Source organism: Oncorhynchus mykiss, chromosome 18 (assembly GCF_057628025.1).
Source record: "Oncorhynchus mykiss isolate SJ-2025 chromosome 18, ASM5762802v1, whole genome shotgun sequence".
NCBI classification, from domain to species: domain Eukaryota; kingdom Metazoa; phylum Chordata; class Actinopteri; order Salmoniformes; family Salmonidae; genus Oncorhynchus; species Oncorhynchus mykiss.
This window is the reverse complement of record NC_143039.1, coordinates 72,982,152-72,995,954: the sequence shown is the minus strand read 5'-3', so window position 1 is coordinate 72,995,954 and position 13,803 is coordinate 72,982,152. Positions and strand designations below refer to the sequence as shown.

At 50.6% G+C, this 13,803-nt stretch overlaps 1 protein-coding gene across 9 annotated transcripts in view; it reads right to left on the bottom strand.

Annotated features, from left to right (window-relative positions):
• The window catches only part of LOC110496699 (zinc finger protein 40), a 114,570-nt gene that overhangs the window by 34,510 nt on the left and 66,257 nt on the right, over window positions 1-13,803 (bottom strand). The gene's annotated exons all lie outside the window — the stretch shown is intronic.

Genomic DNA, 13,803 nt, shown 5'->3' with positions numbered 1-13,803 from the left:
ACAACGGACAAACCCATCATTATGAGGCACAGCACTTAGGGCTAAGACACACATAGGATACATCCCAAATGGCACCCTATTCCCTACATAGTGCATCACTTTTCACCTATAGGCCCTGGTCAAAAATAGTGCACTACAGGGGGAATAGGGTGGTATTTGCTACACATACAGTGTTGAGAGAAAATGCTACATCAATTCCACAGCAGATGAATGATAACTGGTAGAGGGCAAACAAATTAATGTGGTGTGCTAATTTAACTCTAATTATTGTTAAGATGGGCTTCGAAGGCGATCCACAGGTAACTGCCCCCCCCCCACCCCAAAAAATGAAACACCCTACATAAAGTGTCTTAAAAGGGCGTTGGGCCAACAAGGGTCACCAGAACAGCTTCAATGAGCCTTGGCATAGATTCTACAAGTGTCTGGAACTCTGTGGGAGGGATATGACACCATTCTTCCACTTTGTTGATGGAAAACACTGTCTCAGGCGCTGCTCCAGAATCTCCCACGTGTTCAGTTGATCTAGCTATTAGTAGACTATAGTCTAATAGACCTACGACTACATTGTACAGCTATTAGTAGACTATAGTCTAATAGACCTACGACTACATTGCACAGCTATTAGTAGACTATAGTCTAATAGACCTACGACTACATTGTACAGCTATTAGTAGACTATAGTCTAATAGACCTACGACTACATTGTACAGCTATTAGTAGACTATAATCTAATAGGCCTACGACTACATTGTACAGCTATTAGTAGGGTACAGCCTAATGGCCATTAGTTTAGTTGTTCAGCAGTCTTAATGCTTGGGGGTAGAAGCTGTTAAGGAGCCTTTTGGTCCTAGACTTGGCGCTCCGGTACCACTTGCCGTGAGGTAGCAGAGAGAACAGTCTATGACTTGGGTGACTGGAGTCTGACAATTTTTTGGGGGCCTTCCTCTGACACCCCCTAGAATATAAGTCCTGGATGTCAGGAAGCTCGGCCCCAGTGATGTAATTGGCTGTGCGCACTACCCTCTGTAGCGCCTCGCGGTCAGATGCCGAGCAGTTGCCATACCAGGCGGTGATGCAACCGGTGGTTTCAGAAGCGTAGTGGGTGGGCAAAAAACAAACAACACAGGCTGCATTGCCCCCTCCCCTAATCTGATGGTGGGGGGGGGGGGGGGGGGGGGGTCTAGTCTCCCTTATGGCTCTGATCAGGTGCTAGCACACACACACACACACGAGAACAGCGACACACACACACACAAACAGGTACCAGAACAGCGACACACACACACAAACAGGTACCAGAACAGTGACACACACACACACAGGTACCAGAACAGCGACACACACACACACAAACAGGTACCAGAACAGCGACACACACACACACACACACAGACACAGGTACCAGAACAGCGACACACACACACAAACAGGTACCAGAACAGCGACACACACACAGGTACCAGCACAGCGACACACAAACAGGTACCAGAACAGCAGTGTATTTCCTGTCGCTTCCCTTAGTAACACATGAACAACAACACCCATTCCTCTTCCTTCACATTTAAAAAACAAACAGCCAAACCAGCCCTGAAGGACCTGGGATGGTAACTACAGGCCATAGAGGGGTGAAGGAAAATGTTGTATGGTTGAAAAAGTGGTGTTACTACATTATGTCATCCTCTGAGTATTACTCCAGCCACACCCTTGTGTGTCTCTCTGTGCGCGTATCTCTGTGTGTGTCTCTCTGTGCGCGTCTCTCTGTGTGTGTCTCTCTGTGTGTGTCTCTCTGTGTCTCTCCCTGTGTGTGTCTCTCTGTGTGTGTCTCTCTCTCTATGTGTGTGTCTCTGTGTGTGTGTGTGTCTCTGTCTCTCCCTCTCTGTGTGTGTGTGTCTCTCTGTGTCTCTCCCTCTCTCTCTGTGTGTGTCTCTCTGTGTGTGTCTCTCTCTCTCTCTGTGTGTGTCTCTCTGTGTGCGTCTCTCTGTGCGCGTCTCTCCCTCTCTCTCTGTCCGTGTCTCTCTGTGCGTGTCTCTCTGTGTGTGTCTCTCTGTGTGCGTCTCTCCCTGTGTGCGTCTCTCTGTGTCTCTCCCTCTCTCTCTGTGCGTGTCTCTCCCTCTCTCTCTGTGCGCGTCTCTCTGTGCGCGTCTCTCTGTGCGCGTCTCTCCCTGTGTGTCTCTCCCTGTGTGTCTCTCCCTCTCTCTCTGTGCGCGTCTCTCTGTGCGCGTCTCTCTGTGCGCGTCTCTCCCTGTGTGTCTCTCCCTCTCTCTCTCTGTGTGTCTCTCGCTCTCTCTCTGTGTGTCTCTCCCTCTCTCTCTCTGTGTGTCTCTCGCTCTCTCTCTGTGTGTCTCTCCCTCTCTCTCTGTGTGTCTCTCCCTGTGTGTCTCTCCCTCTGCCTCCCTCTCTGGCACACGCTGTAGATGATATAATACAACCCCACCCCCCCACCCCAGCGCTGTCTGCCTGCCTGACGGAAGGAACACAAAGAATCTCCCTGCAGAAAACACAGAAAACCCACACATTACACAACAACCCACACATTACACAACAACCCACACATTACACAACAACCCACACATTACACAACAACCCACACATTACACAACAACCCACACATTACACAACAACCCACACATTACACAACAACCCACACATTACACAACAACCCACACATTCCATAACAACCCACACATTCCATAACAACCCACACATTCCATAACAACCCACACATTCCATAACAACCCACACATTCCATAACAACCCACACATTCCATAACAACCCACACATTCCATAACAACCCACACATTCCCCAACAACCCACACATTCCATAACAACCCACACATTTCATAACAACCCACACATTCCATAACAACCCACCAACAGGACCCCCATCTCCTCCTGCTGATAAACAAGCATTAAGTCAAAGCTGGTCCACCCAGTACAGAGCACCACAGCCTCTGGATCACGGAGAGGCAGGGAGGGAGGCCCTGTAGCATCCCAAATGGTACCCTATTCCCTACATAGTACAATAGTTTTCACCAGAGCACATGACCAGTCCTATAGGCCCCTGGTCAAAAGTAGTGCACTATATAGGGAATAGGGTGCTTAGCCACTGTTGTTTTTACTGTGTGTTGTTATTAAAAGGCACCGGGTTTTCAGAAGAGCCTTTTACCATGTGATGTGTGACATGTCAGGTTGACTAAGGGTTTCACGAGGGAGGGGTGACTAAGGGTTTCACGAGGGAGGGGTGACTAAGGGTTTCACGAGGGAGGGGTGACTAAGGGTTTCACGAGGGAGGGGTGACTAAGGGTTTCACGAGGGAGGGGTGACTAAGGGTTTCACGAGGGAGGGGTGACTAAGGGTTTCACGAGGGAGGGGTGACTAAGGGTTTATTTGTTATTGTCAGTCGATTCCCCCGGGGAGAAAATACAAGTGAATAAAACCTACCAAATAAAACGCTGAAAGCCAAATTGTCAATGAACAGATGAAGACAGTAATCTGAACCATGTGATCCGGCCCCAATGGCACCCTATTCCCCATAGGGCTCGGGTCAAAAGTAGTGCACTATATAGGGTGCCATTTGGTCCTGGACTAAAGTAGTGCACTATATAGGGTGCCATTTGGTCCTGGACTAAAGTAGTGCACTATATAGGGTGCCATTTGGTCCTGGCTAAAGTAGTGCACTATATAGGGTGCCATTTGGTCCTGGACTAAAGTAGTCCACTATATAGGGTGCCATTTGGTCCTGGACTAAAGTAGTGCACTATATAGGGTGCCATTTGGTCCTGGTCTAAAGTAGTGCACTATATAGGGTACAGGATGCCATTTGGGATTTACTGGGATGCCATTGACTGGGATTTAAAGGGAGGTTCAACATTGTTTTAGTGGTACTGGTGGTGGTACTGGTGGTGGTGGTGGTGGTGGTACTGGTGGTGGTACTGGTGGTGGTGGTACTGGTGGTGGTGGTACTGGTGGTGGTACTGGTGGTATTGTTTTAGTGGTACTGGTGGTGGTACTGGTGTGAGTGTGTGATGGGTGGATGGCTGTAGAGGCGTGGGATGGATGGATGGCTGTAGAGGCGTGGGATGGATGGATGGCTGTAGAGGTGTGGGATGGATGGATGGCTGTAGAGGCATGGGATGGATGGCTGTAGAGGTGTGGGATGGATGGATGGCTGTAGAGGTGTGGGATGGATGGATGGCTGTAGAGGTGTGGGATGGATGGCTGTAGAGGCGTGGGATGGATGGCTGTAGAGGCGTGGGATGGATGGATGGCTGTAGAGGCGTGGGATGGATGGATGGCTGTAGAGGCGTGGGATGGATGGATGGCTGTAGAGGCGTGGGATGGATGGATGTAGAGGCGTGGGATGGATGGCTGTAGAGGCGTGGGATGGATGGCTGTAGAGGCGTGGGATGGATGGATGGCTGTAGAGGCGTGGGATGGATTAATGGCTGTAGAGGCGTGGGATGGATGGCTGCAGAGGCGTGGGATGGATGGCTGTAGAGGCGTGGGATGGATGGATGGCTGTAGAGGCGTGTGATGGATGGATGGCTGTAGAGGCGTGGGATGGATGGATGGCTGTAGAGACGTGGGATGGATGGCTGTAGAGGCGTGGGATGGATGGCTGTAGAGAAGTGGGATGGATGGCTGTAGAGGCGTGGGATGGATGGATGGCTGTAGAGGCGTGGGATGGATGGATGGCTGTAGAGGCGTGGGATGGATGGATGGCTGTAGAGGCGTGGGATGGATGGATGGCTGTAGAGGCGTGGGATGGATGGATGGCTGTAGAGGTGTGGGATGGATGGCTGTAGAGGTGTGGGATGGATGGCTGTAGAGGTGTGGGATGGATGGATGGCTGTAGAGGCGTGGGATGGATGGATGTAGAGGCGTGGGATGGATGGATGGCTGTAGAGGCGTGGGATGGATGGCTGTAGAGGCGTGGGATGGATGGATGGCTGTAGAGGTTTGGGATGGATGGATGGCTGTAGAGGCGTGGGATGGATGGATGGCTGTAGAGGCGTGGGATGGATGGCTGCAGAGGCGTGGGATGGATGGCTGCAGAGGCGTGGGATGGATGGATGGCTGTAGAGGCGTGGGATGGATGGATGGCTGTAGAGGCGTGGGATGGGTGGCTGTAGAGGCGTGGGATGGATGGATGGCTGTAGAGGCGTGGGATGGATGGATGGCTGTAGAGGCATGGGATGGATGGATGGCTGTAGAGGCGTGGGATGGATGGCTGTAGAGGCGTGTGATGGATGGATGGCTGTAGAGGCGTGGGATGGATGGATGGCTGTAGAGGCGTGGGATGGATGGATGGCTGTAGAGGCGTGGGATGGATGGATGGCTGTAGAGGCGTGGGATGGATGGATGGCTGTAGAGGCGTGGGATGGATGGATGGCTGTAGAGGCGTGGGATGGATGGATGGCTGTAGAGGTGTGGGATGGATGGCTGTAGAGGTGTGGGATGGATGGCTGTAGAGGTGTGGGATGGATGGATGGCTGTAGAGGCGTGGGATGGATGGATGTAGAGGCGTGGGATGGATGGATGGCTGTAGAGGCGTGGGATGGATGGCTGTAGAGGCGTGGGATGGATGGATGGCTGTAGAGGTTTGGGATGGATGGATGGCTGTAGAGGCGTGGGATGGATGGATGGCTGTAGAGGCGTGGGATGGATGGCTGCAGAGGCGTGGGATGGATGGCTGCAGAGGCGTGGGATGGATGGATGGCTGTAGAGGCGTGGGATGGATGGATGGCTGTAGAGGCGTGGGATGGGTGGCTGTAGAGGCGTGGGATGGATGGATGGCTGTAGAGGCGTGGGATGGATGGATGGCTGTAGAGCTATGGGATGGATGGATGGCTGTAGAGGCGTGGGATGGATGGATGGCTGTAGAGGCGTGGGATGGATGGATGGCTGTAGAGGCGTGGGATGGATGGATGGCTGTAGAGGCGTGGGATGGATGGATGGCTGTAGAGGCGTGGGATGGATGGATGGCTGTAGAGGCGTGGGATGGATGGCTGTAGAGGCGTGTGATGGATGGATGGCTGTAGAGGCGTGTGATGGATGGATGGCTGTAGAGGCGTGGGATGGATGGATGGCTGTAGAGGCGTGGGATGGATGGATGGCTGTAGAGGCGTGGGATGGATGGCTGTAGAGGCTTGGGATGGATGGATGGCTGTAGAGGCGTGGGATGGATGGATGGCTGTAGAGGCGTGGGGTGGATGGATGTAGAGGCGTGGGGTGGATGGCTGTAGAGGCGTGGGGTGGATGGATGTAGAGGCGTGGGATGGATGGATGTAGAGGCGTGGGATGGGTGGCTGTAGATTCAGGCAACGTGATTATATCTGTGGATCAGATCGGTGGTGGGAGGGGCTGGGTGTGGGTTGTCTTGCAGAGCCGTAGGCCTAGGACGAGTCTCATCGTTGGCGCTACCATGACAACCAGGAAGCCTGCTCCTCATTGCAGACTGCATAGCCTCCCTGTCCGCTCGCCTCAGGGTGTGGTGGAATGTGGTTAAGTTGGTTTCTATAGATGAAAAATGGCGTCATAAGCGCCACATGCGAAATGTGCACGTGACTGTGCTACTATGAACGCCTGCGTGTTAGTGAGTTCATGAAACACAGCCTCAACACGGAGGAGCCGTGAAGCTAGGAAACCTTTTCAGGTCCCCATTTAGCCACCTGACACCAATGAATTTAAAGAGATTCCTTTGTCGGACACCGGATTCCTTGTCCAAACACGTTGTCCAATCACGTTGTCCAATCACGTTGTCCAATCACGTTGTCCAATCACGTTCTAAACGAGGACAGCGGTGTCGTCTGGTTCAATTTCCTCAATGAAACAGGGTTACTATCAGTCAACATGACAACTGACTTCATTCCATTATAATCAGAGGAGTGAACCCACATAGTACAGGGAACATCTGGAACAGACCCCGCCTGGGACCCCTGGTGAGAGGCAGCCCCCGCAACCCGCCTCCTCACCTCCCCGGTTGCCTGCCCCTGTCAGCCAGATTACCACCAGGCTCACCTCCCCTGTTGCCTGCCCCTGTCAACCAGATTACCACCAGGCTCACCTCCCCTGTTGCCTGCCCCTGTCAACCAGATTACCACCAGGCTCACCTCCCCTGTTGCCTGCCCCTGTCAACCAGATTACCACCAGGCTCACCTCCCCTGTTGCCTGCCCCTGTCAACCAGATTACCACCAGGCTTACCTCCCCTGTTGCCTGCCCCTGTCAACCAGATTACCACCAGGCTCACCTCCCCTGTTGCCTGCCCCTGTCAGCCAGATTACCACCAGGCTCACCTCCCCTGTTGTCTGCCCCTGTCAACCAGATTACCACCAGGCTCACCCCTCCTGTTGCCTGCCCCTGTCAGCCAGATTACCACCAGGCTCACCTCCACTGTTGCCTGCCCCTGTCAACCAGATTACTACCAGGCTCACCTCCCCTGTTGCCTGCCCCTGTCAGCCAGATTACCACCAGGCTCACCCCTCCTGTTGCCTGCCACTGTCAGCCAGATTACCAGCAGGCTCACCTCCCCTGTTGCCTGCCTGCCAGGCAGTAACACATTTAGCTCAGGTCAACAGCCTGCTCTTTCCTTCTGGGGACGAGCCATGGACATCATGCCAATCAAGTACATCCATGTGTGCTTTGCATATGTGTGTTGAGATCAACAATGGAGCACAATCCCAGTGGGCTGGGCAGCAGAGCAGACAGCATTGCAGATGGGTTCATTAATGTCTGCATCCAAAATTGCAACCTACGACCAGGGCCCATAGAGCACTATGTAGGGAGCACTATTCGGAGCTATTTGGGACACATTTGGGAGCTGGCCAGTTAGCTAGCTCCCCTGGTAGGCTCCAAATAGCAGCATCATTATGGTAATGTTTGTCATTAACATTAAATAGAGCTGTGATGGGGACTGGTTGAGTTACACTGGTCACACTGGGAAGTGGTTGTAGAACACTGGGTCTGGTTGAGTTACACTGGTCACACTGGGGTGTGGTTATAGAACACTGGGTCTGGTTGAGTTACACTGGTCACACTGGGGAGTGGTTATAGAACACTGGGTCTGGTTGAGTTACACTAGTCACACTGGGGAGTGGTTATAGAACACTGGGTCTGGTTGAGTTACACTGGTCACACTGGGGAGTGGTTATAGAACACTGGGTCTGGTTGAGTTACACTGGGGAGTGGTTATAGAACACTGGGTCTGGTTGAGTTACACTGGGGAGTGGTTATAGAACACTGGGTCTGGTTGAGTTACACTGGGGAGTGGTTATAGAACACTGGGTCTGGTTGAGTAACACTGGGGAGTGGTTATAGAACACTGGGTCTGGTTGAGTTACACTGGGGAGTGGTTATAGAACACAGGGTCTGGTTGAGTTACACTGGGGAGTGGTTATAGAACACTGGGTCTGGTTGAGTTACACTGGTCACACTGGGGAGTGGTTATAGAACACTGGGTCTGGTTGAGTAACACTGGGGAGTGGTTATAGAACACTGGGTCTGGTTGAGTTACACTGGGGAGTGGTTATAGAACACAGGGTCTGGTTGAGTTACACTGGGGTGTGGTTATAGAACACTGGGTCTGGTTGAGTTACACTGGGGAGTGGTTATAGAACACTGGGTCTGGTTGAGTTACACTGGTCACACTGGGGAGTGGTTATAGAACACTGGGTCTGGTTGAGTTACACTGGGGTGTGGTTATAGAACACTGGGTCTGGTTGAGTTACACTGGGGAGTGGTTATAGAACACTGGGTCTGGTTGAGTTACACTGGGGAGTGGTTATAGAACACTGGGTCTGGTTGAGTTACACTGGGGAGTGGTTATAGAACACTGGGTCTGGTTGAGTTACACTGGGGAGTGGTTATAGAACACTGGGTCTGGTTGAGTTACACTGGGGAGTGGTTATAGAACACTGGGTCTGGTTGAGTTACACTGGGGTGTGGTTATAGAACACTGGGTCTGGTTGAGTTACACTGGGGAGTGGTTATAGAACACAGGGTCTGGTTGAGTTACACTGGGGTGTGGTTATAGAACACTGGGTCTGGTTGAGTTACACTGGTCACACTGGGGTGTGGTTGTAGAACACTGGGTCTGGTTGAGTTACACTGGTCACACTGGGGAGTGGTTGTAGAACACTGGGTCTGGTTGAGTTACACTGGGGAGTGGTTATAGAACACTGGGTCTGGTTGAGTTACACTGGGGAGTGGTTATAGAACACTGGGTCTGGTTGAGTTACACTGGGGAGTGGTTATAGAACACTGGGTCTGGTTGAGTTACACTGGGGAGTGGTTATAGAACACTGGGTCTGGTTGAGTTACACTGGGGAGTGGTTATAGAACACTGGGTCTGGTTGAGTAACACTGGGGAGTGGTTATAGAACACTGGGTCTGGTTGAGTTACACTGGTCACACTGGGGTGTGGTTGTAGAACACTGGGTCTGGTTGAGTTACACTGGTCACACTGGGGAGTGGTTGTAGAACACTGGGTCTGGTTGAGTTACACTGGTCACACTGGGGAGTGGTTATAGAACACGGCTGGCTGCTGTCCGGGGACAGACAGGACCTGGCTAACGGCTGGCTGCTGAGCCCAGCATTATACTGATGGCTGTACCATTACCGTATGCCATGAAGAAAAACAGAGAGTCAGAGACAGAGTCGGAGACAGAGAGTCAGAGACAGAGAGTCGGAGACAGAGAGTCAGAGACAGAGAGTCGGAGACAGAGAGTCGGAGACAGAGAGTCGGAGACAGAGAGTCGGAGTCAGAGAGACAGAGAGTCAAAGACAGAGACAGAGAGTCAGAGACAGAGACAGGGTCGGATGGAAAGATAGAGAAAGGGATAGAGAGAGAAAAAGATAGAGAGAGAGAGGGAGGGAGGGATAGAGAATGCGTGATAGAGAGAATAAATAATAGACTTGCTGCAGATGAGATAGCAGCAGGCAACTGCCTCCCCCCCTTCTGTTTTCTGTCTGTGAGGGAGGGAGATGGAGGTGATGTAAATGGAGGAGAAACCCCCACACAGGCAGCCCCCGACAGACACACAGTCACAGAACCCCCCCCCCCCCACACACACAGTCACAGAACCCCCCCACAGTCACAGAAACCCCACCCACAGTCACAGAACCCCCCCCCCACACACACAGTCACAGAAACCCCACCCACCCACACACACAGTCACAGAACCCTCCCTCCCTCCACACACAGTCACAGGACCCCCCCCCCCCCCCACACCCCACACACACAGTCACAGAAACCCCCCCACACAGGTAGATGCACGGTAAACACTGGAACATTAATACGTTAGATACAAATGGTGGGTCTAGCTGTCTGTCACTGTTATCTTAGATAGTCTAACAGGGAGCTAAGATAACAGTGACTATAGCAACCTGTTGTTATCTTAGATAGTCTAACAGGGAGCTAAGATAACAGTGACTATAGCAACCTGTTGTTATCTTAGATAGTCTAACAGGGAGCTAAGATAACAGTGACTATAGCAACCTGTTGTTATCTTAGATAGTCTAACAGGGAGCTAAGATAACAACACGTTGCTATGGTCAGTCATCTGACTGGCTCATTTTTAACAATGAGAGACTAGTGTCCTGCAGATGCAAAGGAGATAACATTAAGACAAGAGAGTAGACACTCATACACACACACACACACAGTGTACAAAACATTAAGAACACCTGCTCTTTCCATGACATGGACTGACCAGGTGAATCCAGGTGAAAGATATGATCCCTTATTGATGTCACTTGTTAAATCCACTTAAATCAGTGTAGATGAAGGGGAGGAGACGGGTTAAAGAAGGATTGTTAAGTCTTGAGACATGGATTGTGTGTGTGTGCCATTCAAAAGATCGAAGTGCCTTTGAACGAGGTAATGCTAGTAGGTGCCAGGCACACCAGTTTGTGTCAAGAACTGCAACGCTGCTGGGTTTTTCACGCTCAACAGTTTCCTGTGATTATTTGAAGAATGGTCCACCACCCAAAGGACACGCACACACAAGGCTAGTGCTACATTTACTGATGGCCCAGGGACACCCCTACTGATCTGACTACTTCTCCTTCTCAAATCAGGGAGCTACTGTGTGATTGGTCTGCTACTACGCATGTGAACAAACCAAACACAGGCCCACGCAACATGCATTTTCACAAAGCAACAGATCAATCACATCCAAACAACACCTAGTCAAAAAAACACACATTTGATTTCCAACACACACACGTACCACCCAGCACTGACTGTGTGTGTGTGTGTGTGTGTGCGTGCGCGTGTGCGTGCGCAAGCGGGGGTGGCCACGAATGTGAATTCTGCAACTTCCATCTCTGTTAGACAAGACATATTTAGCCTCCGAAAATATGTCCTGTACGAACAGAGAGACAGACTGCCAAAGCAAAACACACACACGGCCAAGCAGAGATAAATGATCATTTGTTTCTCTATAGCCGTTCATGGAAGGTGTGATTACGGAGCTGAAAAATAGCATTTCTGGAAGATATTTTAATTTAATATTAGATTTTAGATTTTAGCCACGTAGCAGCCCTAGTTGTTTTTGACAGGGGAGAGAAAAGACCATTAAAAAACTACAGCCATCCCAACTGTACAGTACTACACAGTCACCCTCTCGTTTCTTTTCATTGTGTAAAACCCAAAAGGGGAGGGGAATGAAAAAAGCCACACGTCAAAAAAAATAAAATCGATCGGGTCAACTTCTCAAGTTCCCCACTGCTGGGTTCTCCTGGGGGCCGTGAACCAGAACTAACATCCGGACTGCTGTTTCCACTCAACTGACTCCACAGAGCGACGGCCAGCGTGTCATCAACGCTGACCAAGGACACCTGGGCCGTGTGGGGGCAAGAAGCACGTTTCATTAGATTCCGTGTGAAAACAAACTTCACACACACAGTCACACACACACTTCATGTCGTTTCGGCTCAGACTATGATAAGGTTATAATTCATACATTCCCTAATCACGTCAATTCATTAGAAATACTTTGGCACGAGACTGCCTTGTCTTCTGCACACTTCACATAAGCTAAGCTCTACGTCGACGCAGTCGTTAGCAGAGGCAAATCGTTTGGAGAAGTCTGTCACTCAACTTACACTGCAGGGCTGTCCCCCAAAATGGCACCCTATTCCCTATATAGTTGCACTACTCTTGACCTGGACCCGTAGGGAATAGGGTGCCATTTTGGACAAATTGTCATTCATACTAGTCCAGGAAGTTCAGCACGGGCTGTGAGTTTGTCACTAATATTACCTTCAAAAACCAACTACCATGCTGTTCTGTAACCGACTACCATGCTGTTCTGTAACCAACTACCATGCTGTTCTGTAACCGACTACCATGCTGTTCTGTAACCAACTACCATGCTGTTCTGTAACCGACTACCATGCTGTTCTGTAACCGACTACCATGCTGTTCTGTAACCGACTACCATGCTGTTCTGTAACCGACTACCATGCTGTTCTGTAACCAACTACCATGCTGTTCTGTAACCAACTACCATGCTGTTCTGTAACCAACTACCATGCTGTTCTGTAACCAACTACCATGCTGTTCTGTAACCGACTACCATGCTGTTCTGTAACCGACTACCATGCTGTTCTGTAACCGACTACCATGCTGTTCTGTAACCGACTACCATGCTGTTCTGTAACCGACTACCATGCTGTTCTGTAACCGACTACCATGCTGTTCTGTAACCGACTACCATGCTGTTCTGTAACCGACTACCATGCTGTTCTGTAACCGACTACCATGCTGTTCTGTAACCGACTACCATGCTGTTCTGTAACCGACTACCATGCTGTTCTGTAACCGACTACCATGCTGTTCTGTAACCGACTACCATGCTGTTCTGTAACCGACTACCATGCTGTTCTGTAACCGACTACCATGCTGTTCTGTAACCGACTACCATGCTGTTCTGTAACCGACTACCATGCTGTTCTGTAACCGACTACCATGCTGTTCTGTAACCAACTACCATGCTGTTCTGTAACCGTTCTGTAACCGACTACCATGCTGTTCTGTAACCGACTACCATGCTGTTCTGTAACCGACTACCATGCTGTTCTGTAACCGACTACCATGCTGTTCTGTAACCAACTACCATGCTGTTCTGTAACCAACTACCATGCTGTTCTGTAACCGACTACCATGCTGTTCTGTAACCGACTACCATGCTGTTCTGTAACCGACTACCATGCTGTTCTGTAACCGACTACCATGCTGTTCTGTAACCAACTACCATGCTGTTCTGTAACCGACTACCATGCTGTTCTGTAACCGACTACCATGCTGTTCTGTAACCGACTACCATGCTGTTCTGTAACCAACTACCATGCTGTTCTGTAACCAACTACCATGCTGTTCAGAAACCGACTACCATGCTGTTCTGTAACCGACTACCATGCTGTTCTGTAACCGACTACCATGCTGTTCTGTAACCAACTACCATGCTATTCTGTAACCAACTACCATGCTGTTCTGTAACCGACTACCATGCTGTTCTGTAACCGACTACCATGCTGTTCTGTAACCGACTACCATGCTGTTCTGTAACCAACTACCATGCTGTTCTGTAACCAACTACCATGCTGTTCAGAAACCGACTACCATGCTGTTCTGTAACCGACTACCATGCTGTTCTGTAACCGACTACCATGCTGTTCTGTAACCGACTACCATGCTGTTCTGTAACCGACTACCATGCTGTTCTGTAACCGACTACCATGCTGTTCTGTAACCGACTACCATGCTGTTCTGTAACCGACTACCATGCTGTTCTGTAA